Source organism: Enhydra lutris, unplaced genomic scaffold (genome assembly GCF_002288905.1).
Source record: "Enhydra lutris kenyoni isolate GAN:26980312 unplaced genomic scaffold, ASM228890v2 scaffoldscaffold68, whole genome shotgun sequence".
In the NCBI taxonomy this organism is placed as follows: Eukaryota; Metazoa; Chordata; class Mammalia; order Carnivora; family Mustelidae; genus Enhydra; species Enhydra lutris.
The window spans coordinates 2,131,740-2,151,780 of NW_019154152.1; the positions used below are offsets into that span (position 1 = coordinate 2,131,740).

Below are 20,041 nucleotides of genomic sequence, written 5' to 3' on the forward strand. Positions count from 1 at the left end.
CTTTCTCTTATTGATGGCAGTGTATCACACTGATTTGCAAATACTGAACCACCCTTGCATCCCAGGAATAAATCCCACTTGGTTGTGGTAAATCATTTTTTTCATGTATTGTTGGATTCAGTATTTTGTTGTGCATCTATGTTCATCAGAGATATTGGCCTGCAGTTCTCTTTTCCTGTGGTGTTGCTATCTGGTTTTGGTATCAGGGTAATGCTAGTCTCATAGAATGAATTTGGAAATTTTCCATCATCTTTTATTTTTTGGAATAGTTTGAGAAGAATAGGTGTTAACTCTTCTTTAAATGTTTGGTAGAATTTGCCTGTAAAGCTGTCCAGTCCTGGACTTTGGTTTGTTGGAAGGTTTGTGGGTTTTTTTGTTTGTTTTTTAAGATTTTATTTATTTATTTGACAGAGATCACAAGTAGGCAGAGAGGCAAGCAGAGAGAGAGGAGGAAGCAGGCTTCCTGCTGAGCAGAGAGCCCGATGTGGGGCTTGATCCCAGGACCCTGGGATCATGACCCAAGCCGAAGGCAGAGGCTTTAACCCACTGAGCCACCCAGGTGCCCTGTTGGAAGTTTTTTGATTGCTGATTCAATTTTATTGCTAGTAATAAGTCTGTTCAAATTTTCTATTTCTTTCTGCTTCAGTTTTGATAGGTTAAATGTTTCCAGGAATTTATCCATTTCTTCTAGATTGTCCAATTTGTTAGCATAAGTTTTCATAATATTCTCTTATAGTCCTTTGTATTTCTGTGGTGTCTATTGTTATTTATCCTCTTTCATTTATGATTTTGTTTTAGTTCTTTCTCCCTCTCCTTGTCTCTCTCTCTTTTTTGATGAGTCTGGCTAGAGGTTTATTAATTTTGTTCATTTTTTCAAAAATATCAGCTCCTGGTTTCATTCATCTGTTCTATCATGTTTTGTTTGTTTGCTGTTCATTTTTAGTTTCTGTACCATTTATCTCTGCTTTAATCTTCATTATTTTCTTTTTTTCTGCTGGTTTGGATTTTGTTTGTTCTTCTTTTTCGAGGTCCCTTAGGTGTAACCTTAGGTTATTTATTTGAGATTTTTCATGCTTTTGAGGTGGGCCTATATTGCTATAAATTGCCCTCTTAGAACCACTTTTGTTGTGTCTGAAAGATTTTGTACCTTTGTGTTTTCATTGTAATTTTTCCATGTGATTTTTTATTTCTTCTTGATTTCTTGGTTGGTCCATTCATTGTTGGGTAGCATGTTATTTAACCTCCATGTATTTGCACTCTTTCAATCTTCTTGAATTTGTTGAGACTTGTTTTGTGGCCTAATATATGATTTATTCTGGAGAATGTTCCATGTATACTTGAAAAGAATGTATATTCTGCTGTTTTAGGATGGAATGTTCTGAATATATTGCTTAAATCCATCTACTCCAGTGAGTCACTTGAAGCCAGTTTCCTTATTGATTTTCTGTTTGGATGATCTGTCTGTTGATGTAAGTGGGATGTTACAGTCCCCAACTATATTGTATTACCACTGATTACTTCCTTTATGTTCATTATTAACTGTTTTATGTATTTGGGTGCTCCCATGTTGGATGCATAAATTACAATTTTTATATCTTCTTGGGTTGTCTTATTATATAGCGTCTTTATCTCTTGTTATAATCTTTGTTTTACAGTCTATTTTGTCCAATATGGGTATTGATCCCTGGCTTTCTGTTGACATCCCTTTGCACGATAAATGTTTCTTCAACCCCTCACTTTCAATCTGCAGATGTTTTGGGGTCTGAAATGAGTCTCTTGTAGGCAGCAAATAAATGGGTTTCGTTTTTTATTTTAATTTATTTTGTGTGTGTGTGTGTGTGTTATGTTAGTCACCATTCATCATTAGTTTTTGATGTAGTGTTCCAAGATTTATAAATAATGGGTTTCATTTTTTTAAAAGATTTTATTTATTTGTCAGAGAGAGAGAGAGAGAGAAAGAGCACAAGCAGGCAGAGTGGCAGGCAGAGGCCAAGAGAGAAGCAGGCTCCCCGCTGAGCAAGAACCCCGATGGGGGCCTCGATCCCAGGACTCTGGGATCATGACCTGAGCCGAAGGCAGCAGCTTAACTGATTGAGCCACCCAGGCATCCCAATGGGTTTCGTTTTTTAATTCACTCCGTCACCCTACATCTTTTGATTGGAACATTCAGTCTATTTACATTCAAAGTAATCATTGATAGATATGCTTTTATTGCCATTTTATTATTTTGTGGCGTTTCTTCTCATTTTTCTTTGATCTTTTCTTCTCTTTCTTTCATGGTTTATTGTCTTTCTTTGATGACATATTTGAATTCCTTTTTCTTTATTCTCTGCATATCTAGTACTGGTTTTTTGATTTGTGGTTACCATCAGGGTTATATATAACATGTTCTGCATATATCACTTTATATTAAGTTGATGCTTGCTTAAGTTTGAACCCATTCTTTACTCCTTTCCCCCTCACATTTTACAAATATAGTGTAATATTTTACATCCTTTTGTGAATCCTTTGACTCGTTTTTACAGATACACCTATTTTTACTGCCTTTGTGCTTCCTACTTTTCTTACTCTTACTTATGGTCCTTCCTTTCCATGCAAAGAGTCACTTTAACATTTCTTGTAGGGCTGGTTTAGTGCTCATGAATTCTTTTAGTTTTGTCTGGAAAGCTCTTTATCTCTCATTCTATTCTGAATGATAGCCTTGCTGGATAGAGTATTCTTTGCTGCAGATTTTTCACTTTCAGCACTTTGAATATATCATGCCACTCTCTTCTGGCTTGTAACGTGTCTGCTAAAAAATCTGCTGATAGCTTTACGGGGTTTCCTTTGTATGTAACAGACTTTCTTCTTGCTACTTCAAAAATTTTTATCACTATTTTTTTGCATTTTAATACGTGTCTTGGTGTGGACCTCCTTGGGTTGATTTTGTTGAGGGACCTCTGTGCCTCCTGGATTCGGATATCTGTTTTCCTCCCCAGATCAGGGGAGTTTTCAGCTATTATTTCTTCAAATAAACTTTCTGTCTCCTTTTCTCTCTTCTTCTTCTTCTTCTTCTGAGATACCTATAATGTGACTTTTATTACACTTGCAGTCACTGGGTTCCCTAAATCCAGTCTCATTTTGCATATTTTTTTCCTCTCACTAGCTCAACTTGATTAGTTTCCATTATACTGTCTTCCAGGTTATTAATTTGTTTCTCTACTTCCTCTAGCCTGCTACTCTTTATTCCACCAAGAGTATTTTAAATTTCATTTATTGTGTTCTTCATCTCTGGTTGTGTTTTTTTGGTCTCTTTATTAATGGTCTCACATCCTCCACTCTTTTCTCAAGTCTAGTGAGTATCTTTATGATCACTAGTTTAAATTCTCTATCAGGCATATTACTTGTATCTACTTTAGTCTCCTACTATGGTTTTGTCCTATTTTTTCCCTTGGGGCATATTCCTCTGTTTCCTCATTTTGTCTAAGTCTGTTTCTCTGTGTTAGGAAAGTCAGCTAAATCTCCTGCTCTTGAAGGTAATGGCCTTATGAAGATAAAGTCCTATAGTGCCCTGCAGTGTAGTCCTCTGTTCCCTAGGACTTGGTGCTTCAGGAAGTGTCTCCTATGAGTGTTGTGCGTGCCTTGCTGGTGTGTCCTCTGTTTTTTTTTGTTTGTTTGTTTGTTTTGTTTTTTTTCTTCAGTCTTGTCTTCCACAGAGGCTCCTTTTGCCTGTTGTGGGCAGTTTTTGGTCCCCAGTCAGATGGGGCACACTTAACAAGATGTGAGCTGGTCTGCTTTTGAAATAAGACCTGCCACCACTGGTACTCAGCCCTGAAAAATGTGGGTCAGAAGAGGTGGTATCGGCAGAGTTTGTACCAGTTTTCTTGCGAGAGGACTTGCATGACCAGTACTGAGGCAAGCGTGACTGGGAAGGGTGGATCTGCTGAAATGTGGAGGGGGAAGGGGGCAGGCCTCAGTGTAAGCAAGTTAGGTGGTGAGTGTAGGTGCTGTGCTGTGCTGTGTGTTTATGCAGGGGGACAGGGGAAGTAAGTGGTGGCTGCCAGCTCTTTTGTTCCTGGAGGGGTCTTCCTATGATCCCTGACTCTCTAGACCATGCTCTGAGATGAGTAAAGAACCTTCCCTCCTGTGTGCCGCAGAGGTTTTTCAAAGTGCAGTATCTCTGTGGGTTATTTGTCCTGCTGTCTCTTCATGGGCTGGTACTCCGCTTCCTAATGCTCTCCCCACTCTCCTGGAACAGATCTTACTGATTTTTTTTTTTTTTAATTCCAGACTTTAAGTCCCACTAGTTATAAGAACTTAGATTTGGCCCCTTTTGCCTTCAACGCCAAATATGAGGATTTGTCTTCCCTATACGGGCTCCTTAGTGTGATAGTCTGTTTTTTCACACCCATGGCTCTCTCCCAATTGCCAACAGCCACAGTCTTTTTCACTCCCAGGCTGTGTCTGCTTGTCCTATCTTCTTCGATGTGGCCTCTTCTCTACTTTTAGTGGAGTTCCTTTTGCCAGTCTTCAGGTCCTCTTCTCGGTTATTTTTGCTGATGGGAGTGTTTTCTAGTTGTATCCACAGGATGAAGCAAACTTAGGGTCCTCTTACTCCACCACCATCTTTTCAGCCTCCTACTGTCTATATTTTCTTTGAGGAATTTCATGGTTTAAAGTTTCACATTTAAGGCTTTAACCAATTTTGAATTTATTTTTGTGTTTGATGTTAGAAAGTGGTCCAGTTTCATTCTTTTTCATGTAGCTCTCCAGTTTCCCCAGCACCATTTATTGAAAAGACTGTCTTCTCCCCATCGTATATTCTTGCCTCCTTTGTCATAGATTGACCAGATAAGTGTGGGCTTATTTCTGCACTTCCTAATCTGTTGCACTGATCTATGTGGCTATTTTTGTGCCAATACGAGTATGTTTTGATTACTACAGCTTTTAGTATATCTTGACATACCTTCAGCTTTATTCTTTCTAAAGATTGCTTTGGCAATTTGGGGTCTTTTGTGGTTCCACACACATTTTAGATTTTCTTCTTATAGTTTTGTGAAAAATATTGTTGGTATTTTTTTTTAAAGATTTTATTTATTTGACACAGAGAGAGAGATCACAAGTAGGCAGAGAGGCAGGCAGAGAGGAGGAAGCAGGCTCCCCGCCAAGCAGAGAGCCCGACGTGGGGCTCGATCCCAGGACCCTGAGATCATGACCTGAGCCGAAGGCAGAGGCTTAACCCACTGAGCCACCCACGTGCCCCTATTGTTGGTATTTTGATAGGGATTGCACTGAATATGTAGATTGCCCTGGGTAATATGGGCATTTTAACAATATTAACTTTTCCAGTCCATGAGTGTGAAATATCTTTCCATTTATTTATATCATCTTCAAATTTCTTCCATCAGTGTTTTATCATTTTTGGAGTACAGGTCTTTTATCTCCTTGGTTAAGTTTATTCCTAGGTATTTTATTCTTTTAGGTGCAATTGAAAATGGAGTTGTTTTCTTAATTTCTTTTTCTGAGACTTTGTTATTAGTGTATACAAACACAAGAGATTTCTGTATATTGGTTTTGTATCCTGAGACTCTATGGAATTAATTTATTCAAGTAGTTTTTCTGGTGAAGTCTTTAGGATTTTCCAAGTATAATATCATGTCATTTACAAATAGTGATATTATTACTTCTTACAAATTTGGATGCCTTTTCTATTTCTTCTCTGATTGCAATGTCTAAAACTTCCACTTCTAGAGTGGCAAGAGTAGATATCCTTGTTTTGTTCCTGATTTTAAAGGAAAAGTTTTCACCACTGAGTATAATGTTAGCTAAAGTTTTCCATATACGAACTTTATTATGTTGAGGTATGTTCCCTCTAAACCAATTTGTTGAGTTTTTTTTTTTTTTAAATGAATGGATGTTGAATTTTGTCATATGCTTTTTCTGCCTCTATTGAGATGATTACATGATTTTTATTATTTAGTTTAATGTTGTGTATTACATCAATTGATTTGTGAATTTTAATCCATTCTTGCATCTCTGGAATAAATCCCGTGTAGTTTTCACTAATGATTCTTTTAATGTACTGTTGAATGTGGTTTGCTAACGTCCTGAGGAGGATTTTTGCATCTATGTTCATTAGGGATATTGGCTTGAAGTTTTCCCTTTTTGTAGTGTCTTTTTTTGGTGTTGGTACCAGGGTAATGTTGTCCTCCTCAGAATGTAGGGGATGCTTTCCTTCCTCCTCTTTTTGGAATAGTTTGAGAAGAATAGGTATTAAGTCTTTAAATGCTTGGTAGAGTACAGCTGTGAATTATTCTGGTCCTGACCTTTTTTGGTTACTGATTCAATTTCATTACTGGTAATGGGTCTGTTCTTTTTGTTTCTTCCTCATTCAGTTTTGGAAGATTATATGTTTCCAGAAATTTATCCATTTCTTCTAGGTTGTCAAGTTAGTTGGCATATAAGTTTTCATAAACAGTATTTTATAATTCTTTGTATTTCTGTGAGGTTGTTACTTCCATCAATTTTTTTTAAAAGATTTTTTTATTTATTCATTTGACAGATAGAGATCACAAGTAGGCAGAGAGGCAGGCAGAGAGAGAGGAGGAAGCAGGCTCCCCACTGAGCAGAGAGCCCGATGCGGGGCTTGATCCCAGGACCCCGGGATCACGACCTAAGCCGAAGGCAGAGGCTCTTAACCCACTGAGCCATCCAGGTGCCCCACTTCCATCAATTTTTATTTTATTAATTTGGGTCATCTTTTTTCTTGATGACTCTGGCTAAAGGTTTATCTATGTTGTTTATCTTTTCAAAAAATCAGCTTTTGGTTTTACTGCTCTTTTCTATATATTTTTTAGTCTATTTCATTTATTTCTCCTCTCATCTTTATTATTTCCTTCTACTACTGTTGGGCTTTGTTTGTTCTTTTTCTGTTCCTTTAGGTGCAAGGTTAGGTTGTTTCAAGATTTTTGTTTCTTGAGGTAGGCCTATTTATTGTTATAAATTTCTTAGGACTTCTTTCACGTGTCCAAAAGATTTTGGACTTTTCTATATCCATTTTCATTTTTCTCCATGTATATTTTGATTTCCTCATTGACCCATTGGTTGTTTAATAGCATACTGTTTAGCTTCCATGTGTTTGTGTTTTTTCCAGTTTTTTTTTTTTTCCTTGTGATTGATTTCACACTGTTGAGGTCAGAGGAGATGCATAGTATGGTTTCAAATTGACACTTGTGGCTTAACAAGTGATCTCTCCTGGAGAATGTTTCATGTGCACTTGAAAAGGATGTGTATTCTGCTGTTTTTGGATTGAACGGTCTGTATGTGTCTTCTAAGTCCATCTGGTGTAATGTCACTCAAAAATACTGTTTCTTTATTTTTTAAAAAAAGATTTTATTTATTTATTTGGGAAGAGTAGGGGAGGGAGAGGAAGAGGAAAAGAATCTGGTCTGATGTTCAAAAATAGTTTCCTGGGATGCCTGGGTGGCTCAGTTGGTTAAGCGTCTGACTTTGGCTCAGGTCATGATCCCAGTGTCCTGGGATCGAGTCCCACATCGGGCTCCTTGCTCACCGGGGAGCCTGCTTCTCCCTCTGCCTCTGCCTGCCACTCTGTCTGCCTGTGCTCTCTCTCTCTCTCTCTAACAAATAAATAAATAAAATCTTAAAAAAAATAGTTTCCTTATTTAAAAAAAAGATTTAATTAATTGATTGATTGATTGATTTGGGAGGGGATATAGGAGGAGGGAGAGGAAGGGGGAAAGAATCCCCAGATTCTGCTCTAAGCACAAGAGCCTGGCACAGGGCTTTATCTCTTGACCCTGAGATCATGACCTGAGCCAAAACTAAGAGTTGGTTCTTAAACAACTGAGACACCTAGGCACCCCAATACTGTTTCTTTATTGATTTGCTGCTAGGGTGATCTACCCATTGACGTAAGTGGGTTGTTAAAATTTCCTACTCTTATTATCACTGCCAAGTTTGCCGTTTATTTGTTAATATTTTCGTTGTGCATTAGGTGCTCCGAAGTTGGGTGCATGGATATTTACAGTTGTTATAGCCCCTTGTTAGACTGATCCCTTTATCATTATATAATGGCCTTGTTTGCATCTTATTAAAGTCTGTTTTAGTTTTTAAAAGATCTTATTTATTTATTTGAGACAGAGCGAGCATGCATGCACAAGTGGGGGAGGAGGAGGGACAAAGGGAGAAGGAGAAGTAGACTCCCCGCCAAGCAGGGATCCTGATGTGGGGTTCAATCCCAGGACCCTGAGATCATGACCTGAGCTGAAGGCAGACATTTAACTGACTGAGCCACCCAGGTGTCCCTTCAAGTCTGTTTTAAAGTCTATTTTGCCTATGTTTATATTGCCACTCTGGCTCCCCCCACACCCCTTCTTTTTTCTTTTGCATAAAATACTTTCTTCCATCCTTTCACTTTTAATCCTTATGCATCTTTAGGTCTGAAGTGAGTCTCTTATAGGCAGTATATAGATTGGTCTTGTTTTCTTTAAATCCATTCTGCCACCCTATGTCTTTGGAAACATTTAGACCATTTACACTCAAAGTAATTACTGAAAGTACGCACTAATTTTCAGTTTGTTTTGTGTTTTCTGTTCCTTTCTTCTTTTGCTCTCTCTCCTTGTGATTAATGGGTTTCTGTAGTGTCATGCTTGGCTTTCTAATTTTTGATTAGATCAAAATTTTAATTTTAATGTTTCCATGAAGTTCGTATATAATAATCTAAGTATATGACAGTCTGTGTTAAATTGATGGTCACTTAAGTTCAAACACATTAAAAAAGAATTTTTACATTTCCCCCTCTACATTTTATGTATATGTTGTCACATTTACATTTTCTTATTCATAATTTTCTCCTAATTATGGCCTTTTCTTTTCCACTTAAAGAAGACCCTTCATTTATTCTAAGGCCAATTTTGAGGTGACAAAGTCCTTTAACTTTTATTTGTCAGGGAATCTCTATCTATTCTTCAATTCTGAATGATAATCTTGGCAGGTAGAGTATTCTTGGTTGTAGGTTTTTTTTCTTTTCTCACTTTGAATATAGCATCCCATTCCTGGCCTGTACAGGTTCTGCTGTAAAATCAGCACTGAACCACCCAGGCGCCCTCCCCACTCCGCCTTTTTTTTAAAGAAATCTCTACACCCACTGTGGGGCTCGAACTTATAACCCCGAGGTCAAGAGTCACACACTCACCAACTGAGCCAGCCAGGAGCCTCACTCTTGTGGCTTTAAGAATTCTCTTTAGGGGCGCCTGGGTGGCTCAGTGGGTTAAAACCTCTGCCTTCAGCTCAGGTCATGATCTCAGGGGCCTGGGATCAAGCCCCGCATCGGGCTCTCTGCTCAGCAGGAAGCCTGCTTCCTCCTCTCTCTCTGCCTGCCTCTCTGCCTACTTGTGATCTCTGTCAAATAAATAAATAAAATATTAAAAAAATTAAAAATTCTCTTTAATTATTACATGTCATGGTGAGAACCTCCTTAGGTTCATCTTGTTTGGGGTTCTCTGTGCTTCCTGAACCTAGAGGTCTTTCCTGACCCAGGTTAGGAATGTTTTCAGCTATTATTTCTTAAAATAAGTTTTCTGTCCCTTCTTCCCTCTCTTTTCTTTCTGGGACCCCTATAATGCAAATTTGTATTGTGCTTGATGTTGTCCAAGAGATCCCTTTACCTATCCTCATTTAAAATTTTTCTCTTTTTTCTCACTCCCTTCCTCCTTTCCTCCTACCTTTCTTTCTTCCTATTCAGCTTGGGGGTGTTCCATGACAATGTTTGTCAGATCACTGCCATTCTTCTGCATCTACTAATCTGTTCATTCCCTCTAGTGTATTTTTCATTTCAGTTACTGTATTCTTCAACTCTGATTGGTTCTTTTTTATATTTTCTTTCTCCTTGTTGAAGTTTTCAGAGTCCTTCTACTTTTCTCTGCATTCCAGTAAGCACCTTTATGATCATTACTCTATACTCTTTATCAGGTACATTGTTTACATCTGTTAATTCATTTAGTTCTTTTCTGAGGTTTGGTTTTCTTCTTTCATTTGGAGCATATTCTGTCTCCTTATTTTGCTTGACTTCATTTGTTTCTATGAATTAGGCAGAGCACTACCTCTCTTAACCTTGAAGGAATGGTCTTGTTATATTCATTCCCAGTGTAGACTCTGTGTGCCTGGTGACTTTGGCTGGCTAGTTGGAGCTGTGCCTGCCATAGGCTGTGAAGTGGGTATGGGCTGGAGTGGTCTTGGAGCTCAGAGTGTGTCCTGACAGGGCAGTTGTAGTGGGCATAAGCTGGTACATCCCTGGGGTCTCTGTGCAGTGGACATCCTGGAAGAACAGTTGAAACTGAAGTGGGTGAAAGCTGGAATGTCCCAGGGCTCTCAACACAGAGGCTGGCCTCTTGGGGCAGCTAGAGCCAAGGTGGAGTGCAGAATGGGGTGTCCTGGGGTACATGTCCATGCATGGGATGCCCTGGCAGGGTGGCTGGAACCAAGGTGAACACAAGCTGGGAGTTCCCAGAATGCTTTGCATATGGGTCATCCTGGAGATTGGCTGGAGTCAAAGTAGGCATAAGTTGGGAGGTCCCAGAGTACTCTGTGCTGGGGGTGCTCTAGCAAGCCATCTGAAGCTGAAGTGGTCCAGGCCTGGAGTGTTCTGGGATGCTGTGTGCTTGTGTTACCTTGGCATGACTGAAGCTGTAATGAGATGACCAGGGGTGTCCTGTTGTGTGCTTTGCTGGGGCCACCTTGGTGTGACAGCTGGGGCTGGTATGGGCTGGGGACCCATGGCTTGTTGAAGTGATAAGCCAGCTAAGGCACCCAGACCCTGTTCCCATCCAGGTTATCAAGGCGGAGGGGGGAATGTAAACCATAGTGCTCACCAGCTCTTCCAACCCAGAGAGATTTCCAGTAGCTTTTCAGTGATTTGGCAGAATTCTAGGGCTGGCTTCTAAATATTGCAGTTGCTCTTCTAAACTGATTTGTAGTCATTGTTTTCTGTGCCCCTGGGTGTTGAGACTGGTGTGGGCTAGCAGCCTGGGGCTCACTGGGGTGGCAAGCTGGCTATGGTGCTCACCAGCTCCTCTGACCCAGAGAGAGTTCCAACAGCTCCCTTGCCATTTGGCAGGGCTCTAGGGCTGCTTCATTTATATTCTAGCTGCTCTTTTAAGCCTGGCTTTTTTTTTTTTTTTTCCTGTATCCCAGGGAAGATGAATCTGTTAGTACTTAGTACTGTCCCTCCGCAGTGCAATTTACAGCATCAGGGGTGACGTTCCCCTTGCCATGTCTCTGCCTTTTGTTGTGCAGCTGTTCAGTCAGCCCACCATTCTTCAGGAGGAATCACCCTATAAATAGGTATAGATTTGGTGAGTTGAGGATCTTCCCAAGTTGTCAGCTTGGACCAGAACTTACTGTCTCTGTTTTAAAGTCTATTTTGCTGATGTAAACATTGCTTTTTGTTTTCACTTCCACTTGCACGGAATATCTTTTTCTATCCTTTCACTTTCAGTGTGTATGTGGTCTTAGCTCTGAATTGAGTCTCTTGTAGGCACCATATTAATGGGTCTTGTTTTTTGTTTTTGTTTTTTAATCTCTTCCTCCTTGCCATGTCTTGGATTGGAGCAATTAGACTATTTACATTTGAAGTAGTTATTGATAGGTATGTACTTATTGCCATTTTGTTAATTATCTTCTGGTTATTTTTGTAGGTTCTCTGTTCCTTTCTTCTTGCTCTCTTGTCACTGATGACTTTATTCAGTGTTACACTTGGATTCCTTTCTCTCTATTTTTTATCTAAGAGAGGTTTTTGGCTTTTTAGGTTACCATGAGGTTTATATATAATAGCCTATGTATATAGTAGTCTCTATTAAGGTGATGGTCATTTAAGCTTCAGTATTTTCTAAAAAACTTCATTTTTACTCCTTTCCCTCAATTTATGTATATGATGTCATATTTTACATCTTTTTGAGCCCCTTAACTATTTCTTAAGATATAATTGGTTTTATAGTTCTTGTCTTTTAGTCTTCATACCAGCTTTACTCCCTTTAGTGTATGTTTGCTTTTACCAGTGAAATTTTTTCTTTTCCTAATTTTAAAAATTCCTAATTATGGCCTTCTCCACTTAAGGAAGTCCCTTTAACATAAGGCCAGTTTAGTGGTGACGAATTCTCCTTTAATGTCTGGAAACTCTTTATTTCTCCTTCTGTTCTGAATGACAACTTTGCTGGGTAGCGTATTCTTGATTGGAGGTTTTCTCTTTTCATCAATTTGAATATAGCATGCCACTCTCTTTGGGCCTGAAAAGTTTCTGCTGAAAAATTAGCTTGATAGCCTTATGGGTTTTCCTTTGTGTGTAACTGTTCACTTTTCTCTTGCTGCTTTTAAGATTCTCTCTTTATCATTTTGCCATTTTAATTACTATGTGTTTTGGTGTAGATCGCCTTGGGCACGTTCCTGTTTGGTGTTCTCTTTGTTTCCGGGACCTGGATGTCTGGTTTCTTCCCTAGTTAGGGAAGTTTTCAGCTGTTATTTCTTGAAATAATTTTTGCCCCCATGTCTCTCTTCTCTCCTTTTGGAACCCCTATCATGCAGATGTTGTTATTCTTGATGATGAAGAGTTCTCTTAACATATCCTCATTTTCTACAATTCTTTTTTCCTTTTGTTGTTCATCTTGAGTGCTTTGCTCTGCTTAGTTATTTTTCATATTTTGTATCTTTTTTTTTTTTTTTTGGAAGTTCTCAATGAGTTCATTCATTCTTTTCTCAAGTCCAGTGAGTAGTTTAGGACCACTACTTTAAACTCTTTATCAGGTAAATTGCTTATCTTCATCTTGTTTAGCTGTTTTTCTGGAGGCTTGTCTTTTTCTTTTGTTTGGATCATATTCCTTTTATTCTGCCTGACTCTCTGTGTTTCTTAGTATGTATTAGGTAGGTTAGGTATGTCTCCTGGTCTTAAAAATAGTGGTCTTCTATAGAATGCATCCTGTGGTGTCCAGTAGCAGAATCCCTCCAGTCACCAGAAACAAGTACTCCACATGTGTCCTCCATGTGCGCTGTGTATGCCCTCCTGATGCAACTGCTGTGGGCACATTGGTGAGCAACATTTGCCCCTGGCATGGCTGGCTACAACTACTGTGGGTATGATGGTGGGTGGGACTAGCTCCCCTCTCCCTGGGGAGGGAATTGCTCTAGAAGGGCACCTCTCGGGAATCTGGGGCTGCCACACCTACGGGCAGGAGCTGCTTTAAAGCTAAAACATGGATGGAGAGTGTCAGAACTGGTTTTTACAACTGTCCATATAGCTAGGCTGAAGGAGGGCAAGAAAAATGATGCCTGCCAGCACCTCCATTCCCAGAGAAAGCTCCTGCAGATATCTACCTCACTCTGGCACACATCTTAAATTAAATAACTCTCCTTGATGTATACCCCAGGCACTTTTCAAACTCCTACTTCTGTGCTGGGTCTCGGTCAAGTGATACAGTGTGTTGGCCATTTAAGAGCAGAGACTTGGCCTCCTATCCTTCCCACCTCCCCACCCCAAGTTAAACCCCAGCAATTTTCAAAGCCAGACATTATGGGAACTTCATGGTATAGGCCCCCAAGGCCAGAGGTGCCAGATTTGGGGGCTTGAACTTACTCCTCAGGGAGGACCTCTAGTGCCTATAATATCCCTCCCAAATGTAGGTCACCACTGTTCCAGGGGGTTGGTTCCCTTCCATGTCTCTTCTCCTATCCTTCTCGATGTGGCCTTCTCTTTAAGCTCTTAGTTGTAGAGAACTGCTCTGCTAGTCTCAACATCGTTTCAGAGTGAGCTGTATTACATATTAGTTGTTGCTTTAGTGTGTCTGTCAGAGGAGGTGAACTCAGGAGTCTTCTACTCTGCCATCTTCCTCTCTCCTTCCCATCTTGGGGCTTTTAGAGCCACATAAGTAGCGTGAATCCTAGCCCTAAATCTGTGTGGGTACAGACATTTGATAAAGAATTATCAAGGGGAGATATTCTGTTGTTCCACATACATTCAAGGCTGAGACATTTATCCTTACTATCTGTGGAACAAGATTTTCTAGTTTACCCACTGAAATTGTTGCCATTCAGAGACCCCTGGCTTTCTTCAGGGGTCTCTGAACCAACTCCTCCAGGCTTTTTTCTCTTGACCCTGTATGAGTGACCTATTAAACCTTAGGCTATAGGCCATTAGGAATTAATACTTATCTTACTGGATTTATATGTCCTTCGTTTTGGCATCAGAAAAATTTCCTTCCCTTCCACACCAATTTAGCCATGCAATACAGAAAAAATTTTTAAATTCTTATGTAGATTTTTAAAGAATGCCAGGAGGATTTGTCTGAACACCCAGTTAGCCATAATGTTGAACACTAAAATCTATTTTCTTCTCTTATTAAATAGTATATCCAAAACATAACGGTAGTGAGAGCCATCATCTCTGACTTGTTCCTAATACCATATCTTTGATATGTCAAGGATATTCACTGTAAATTGTATTTAATACATTCACTGTTAGTTTCCATCTTTATATAGTTTCCTTTTCTTATGGTTTCACTTGGTATAGCTGTTAAAATGTATCAAGGATTATCAGACATTTGATAGATTATATAACTCTTGAATTTTTTAAATAAGATTGATAATATACAAACACGGAAAAAAATTCAGGCTATGAAACTTAAGTCCCTTCTTCCCAGAGTAGTCCCAAGTTCCCTGGTTCCATTCTACAGAGAGTTAATTGTGACTATTACTGAGATGTTCTCTACATACCCAAGCATGAGATGAGCCCCTCAACTCACACACACAGTCAACTATATGCACAGTTCCACACTTTCACTTAATAAGAAACTTTAGAGAGCTCCTCTACTACTTACAAATAAAAGAATAAAAAGAAAAAGACTGCCATCCAGCTTGCAGCCAGAAAATACCTCCTCCAGTTTAAGAATAGCCGTACACATTTTCTGCAAGTATCAAGTCCTGCAAGGATCAAGGACTGTTTTAGCAGGAAGACCTTAGAGCATGCTGTCCAAAAGAACTTACTGCTATGAGAGAGATATTCATTTCTGCACCATCCAAATAGTCACTAGACACACGTGGCTCTCAAGGACTTGAAGTGGAGCTGGTAGGAGTAAGTAAATACATTTTTACTTTTGATTACTTTTAATAGCTACATGTGGCTAGTGGTACTGTATTAGCTAAGCTGAAAGGTTGTAGAGGCCATCCTCCTGGTTTTACAGAAGTGTGATCTCAGCTGCAGAGAAATGCTGTAGTGGTAGAACCAAGATTGGAACTTAGTTCTCCCATCCTTCTCTTCATTCCTCTTAGCATGGCTTCTACTTCAGCCTATATACTTTGGGGTATGGGCACGTGACTGTCAAAACCAGTATGATCAGACCCTTCCAGATGTTGCTCCTCCTGGGATTCAAGGGGTCATCCCCATTCAACATGCACCGGTTTCCTTCGGCTGCTTATTCCTTACATCACCAGGTTTTCTGGGAGCCTTTCTCCAACTATACAGCTCCCCCTCTAGTCTGAGATCATCATTACCTCACAAGGAGGTGCTTTGTTGGGACTTCCTCCACTTCCTCTACTGCTCCTAGGTCACTTCCAAAAACCCCATTTCTGATCATGTCACTTAGCTCACAAGCCATCAGCAGTTACCACTGCCTACCCACACAAGGCAGTCTCGAATTCTTTGTTCAAGTTTCTCTATAATGCAGACTCTTCTCCTTTCTCTAAATTTTTTAAAAATTTAAATTAGCCCACATAGAGTACATCATTAGTTTCCGATATAATGTTCAGTGATTCAACACCCAGTGCTCATCACATCATGTGCCCTCCTTAATGCCCTCATTTTAGAATGGTTTTGGATTTCTAGAAAAGCCGGAATTATAGTTCAGATAGTTCCTGCACATCCCGAGTCCAGTTTCACCCACTGACAACGTCTTACATTACTATGGTACCTTTGTCACAACTCCTGAACTGACAGTTGTATAGGACTATTAACTCCGTATGTTGGGTTTCACTAGTTTTTTCCAAATGCTCTTTTTCTATTCATGCTTACTCATCATTGTCGCCTTTAGCATTTAACTTTTACTTCTTTGAGGGGGTTGTAAATACGTGACTTATTCAGTGAGGAAGAGCTGTCCCTTTCCTCTAATTTATTTAGCTGTTTATAACAATATGAGCTTAAGGATATTGATTTTACACTTTGGACTAGAATCCAATACTACTGTCATTTATTTTTGTGCTCATATTATTCCACCATTAGCCCCTGGGCTGTTTTAGGTCAGTCCTGAATACTCCCAGCATACCACCCACACACACATGTATTTCCTCAGCAACTCTTTTTGGCACTGCAACGTGCTCCAGTCCTCAAGTTTGCCAATTCTCCACATGCCCTGGTTTCCAATATTGGAGAATGGTGCAAGAAATCAAGATCTGGGTCTTGTCTGTGTCAGCCACAGGTCCCACACAACCAATTTCGATGACCACCTACCCATGCACTCCTTGTCTGCACAACCCTCTCCCTCCACTCACGCCAAAATCAACAGGGGCTTACCAGCAACATTGGGCTGTGCTGATTAAAATGTTCTATTCCTTCTATACCTGGTTGAACTTCTCCTTCCACAAGACCCCATTCAAAATGCCCCCCTCTTTCATGGCACTTTTCCTCAATGACTCGATATCCTACAGCCCTGTACTACCAGGTACTGTGTTACAGCCTTGGTGACACAGCAACACATGGACTTTTCTATCCCCAAACTCAGCAGTTAGCATGTAGCAAAGGAAATGGTTGTTCCTTAATGACTATTAATTGACAAGAGTAAGGGCAGTGTAAAATGTGTTCTCCAGGGTCTATCAGGGACAAAGACACACACACACACACACACACACACACACACACACACAAACATGCACACTCAAGTGAAACAAAAAATCCTTTTGCAATTTCCCCTCCCTTCCTCTATGATCTTCTGTGTGCTTCTCGAATGAAACAAGCTGAAACCAGAAAGGGAGACAAACCATGAGAGACTCTTAATCTCAGGAAACAAACTGAGGGTCACTGGAGTGGAGGGGAGTGGGAGGGATGGCATGTCTGGGTGATGGACACTGGGGAGGGTATGTGCTATGGTGAGCACCGTGAACTGTGTAAGACTGATGAATCACAGACCTGTACCCCTGAAGCAAATAATACATTAGATGTTAATAAGAAATATTAAAAAAAAACAAAACAAAAAACCCTCTTGCAGAACCTTTATGCCCAAGGGACTCTTCTCCATCTCATGCTTGAAGATCTCCTGTTTCCCATCTGCTATTGGGAAAACCAGGAGGGAGAGCCTTATGACTTTCATCCCTCAAAACAGGCAAGGACATGCACATGTTTAAAGATAAGAATCAGTTAAATAAAACATATCCTAAGGAAACTCACAGGGCTCTCTCCCAAGTCAGGAAAGCTTATGTTCACATGAAAGGATTATCTTGCATGGGCATTTTTCTAGGATCCTTCATCTCCTGCCTCTCTCGGTCCTGTCTACCTCCTAGGTGTTGGGGATGCAAATCCAGCAAGCTTCTGTCCTGAGGTGTGGGGAGGGCTGGAGCTGTTGGTGTGAGAGATGAGAGAGGGAGGGGGAAGCATCGTAAAGGGGCAGACCCGGGTGACCAGCATCTGCGTTCCCGCTGGCAGCCACATCAAGGGTACAAGAGAGACAGCCAGGCTCAGGGGGAGCAGGCCCTCAGGCAGACGTGTACCCTCTTGTCTTCCTGGATGATGTGGATGCCCCTTCCCGGGGCTCCCTTGCTCATCTCCAGATGGTGCCCAGCACACCGTCCATTTCCATCTCCGACCCTAAAGCTCTCTTGCCCAAGAGCTTCTCCAGCAGGAATACAACCTGGAGCCTTTTAATTCTTACACAGGCAGTCCTCACCCACTGGGGGACAGTGCCTCTGCCTCTTTATCCTGGGAAGGACGACGTGAGGTGTGGCCACCTGGTTTCTCAGAGGGAAAACCATGGGACTGAGAGCTGGGGACAATCGGAGCAGCCGTCCCTATGAATGCACCCTCAAACGGGCCTATCTCTTCCCCTCTTAGGTTGCCCACCTGATTATTTTCTGAGATCACCTCTCATATACACTTCCTCCATCCATGTCCTTGTCCCAGCGTCTGCTTTCAGGAAAACCTAAATAAGGAACTCCTGCCAAGGCAAGACCCAGGGAACAGAGGCTGCTGGCCTAGGCAGCTCAGAAAGAAGGACTGGGTGAAGGTATGTCAGGACAACCTCCCAGACATGCCTGGGGTCTCTGAGAAAGACAAGCAGGGCAGACAGTGCTGCGGAGCAGGGAGGATCTGGCTGCACAGGGGAGACCCATGTATGAGCCCCCCTGTCATCTCAGGGATGCTCACCTATTCAGGCTTTCAGCAAAACCATAAAATACAGCCTTTTGCCAAAAAATTCTTGCGTCCAGATCGTGGTCATGTCTAGGTTCTGAGTCCTTGCCCTGTGATGTCATCAAGCTCGTCTCCTGGATTCCCGATCCATACCTTGCTCCCGAAATGTCACTCGCTCAGCACATCCGGGCTCCTGGAGGTCCCTGTGGCATTTCCACTTTCCTCTACGTGCCAATGTTCTATAGCTAGTTTCCCAATCCCAACCTCAGCCCCTCCTACTCCCATGCCCAGCCCCAGGACAATTTGAAAGTGGATTTCTGGAAATGATCATACCTGATTCACCTTCGTACTACCAGGTCATGGTTCTGTACCTACATATAGATGTTTATGTGTGCTACAGAGAGCAAGTTAAAAACACTCAGACGCCCAGATCCTGATTTCTAAATACTATTCTCCAGTAAAAGAAATAGAGCTCTGTGGAGAAACGGCTGATTCAAGGACCAGAGTAAGTAAAACGTAAGATGAGTCCAGCCATCTCATGATGCCAGAAGGTAAGGAAGTGCTAAGAAAAAAATCACAGGGTGGCACGTTCAAAGGAGCCAGAGGCCAACCTGAATGAGCTCCCAGTGGTCAAAGGCTGGAGGTATAGGAGCCAAAAAAAAAAGAAAAGTACTATTGGATTATAATCTAAGGTATAAAATAAGTATCCTTGTGTCCATACTGATAAATACTGAGTAAACAGGAAAAGTTGCCTTTATTCCCCATTTTCTTAACAGAAGGATTCTAATTAATAAATGTGGAAGGAATGGGTGCACCTGGGTGGCTCAGTCAGCTAGGCAATTCTTGATTTTTGGCTCAGGTTGTGATCTTGGGGTTACACAAGATCACAACCTGATCAAGCCCTGCATCAGGCTCATGGTGGGTATGGAGCCTGCTTAAGATTCTCTCTCTCCCTCTGCCCCTCACTTCCCCGCTCTTCCGCACATGCGCTCTAAAAAAATTAAATGAATGAATGTAGAAGGAATGAAGAAAACAGAAAATCTCCACTGGACGAATCACAGTAAGAATCAAGGCAGATAAGATCCACCGCTTAAAATCAGCAGGGAAAATTTAAGGAAAAACAAGATATTTACATAATTTTAAAATCATCTCTCCGCCCCTAAATACATGAATCACTAAGAGAAAAATAGTAACTTCGCAATGAAGAACTCTGACAGACACCCCCTTAGCCAAATGATCAGGGTTAACTCACCAGTAATAAGACAGAAGGCCAACAGCAAGCCCTCCCTGATCCGATACACTTGAGAGGGACTGTCACCTCTGCGGTATTCCCTGAAATACGTAACCTTCCTCTGATCCTCAGAAAACATCAGACAGACCCAGGTTAGGAGCCACTCTACAAAATAATCAGTCCTTTTTCCAAAGCGTCAAGGTCACGAGAGACAGGAAAGGCAAAGACTGTCACAGCTTGGACGGGACAAAACGAACGAACGCGGTGTGCGATCCTGGATCAGATTCTAGAGCTGCAAAAGGACACGGATGTAAAAAACTGGTGAAATCCAAATAAATTCTGTAACTTAGATAAGCAACATGCTGAGGTTGATTTCTGAGTTCTGGCCCTTGTACGGTGGTCTGGTAAGACGTTTGCGTTAGAGGGAGCCAGGC

At 41.0% G+C, this 20,041-nt stretch overlaps 1 protein-coding gene across 1 annotated transcript in view; it reads right to left on the reverse strand.

The window, feature by feature from the left end:
• The window catches only part of LOC111159418 (parvin alpha), a 170,578-nt gene that overhangs the window by 43,568 nt on the left and 106,969 nt on the right, over nt 1–20,041 (reverse strand). The window lies entirely within an intron of this gene.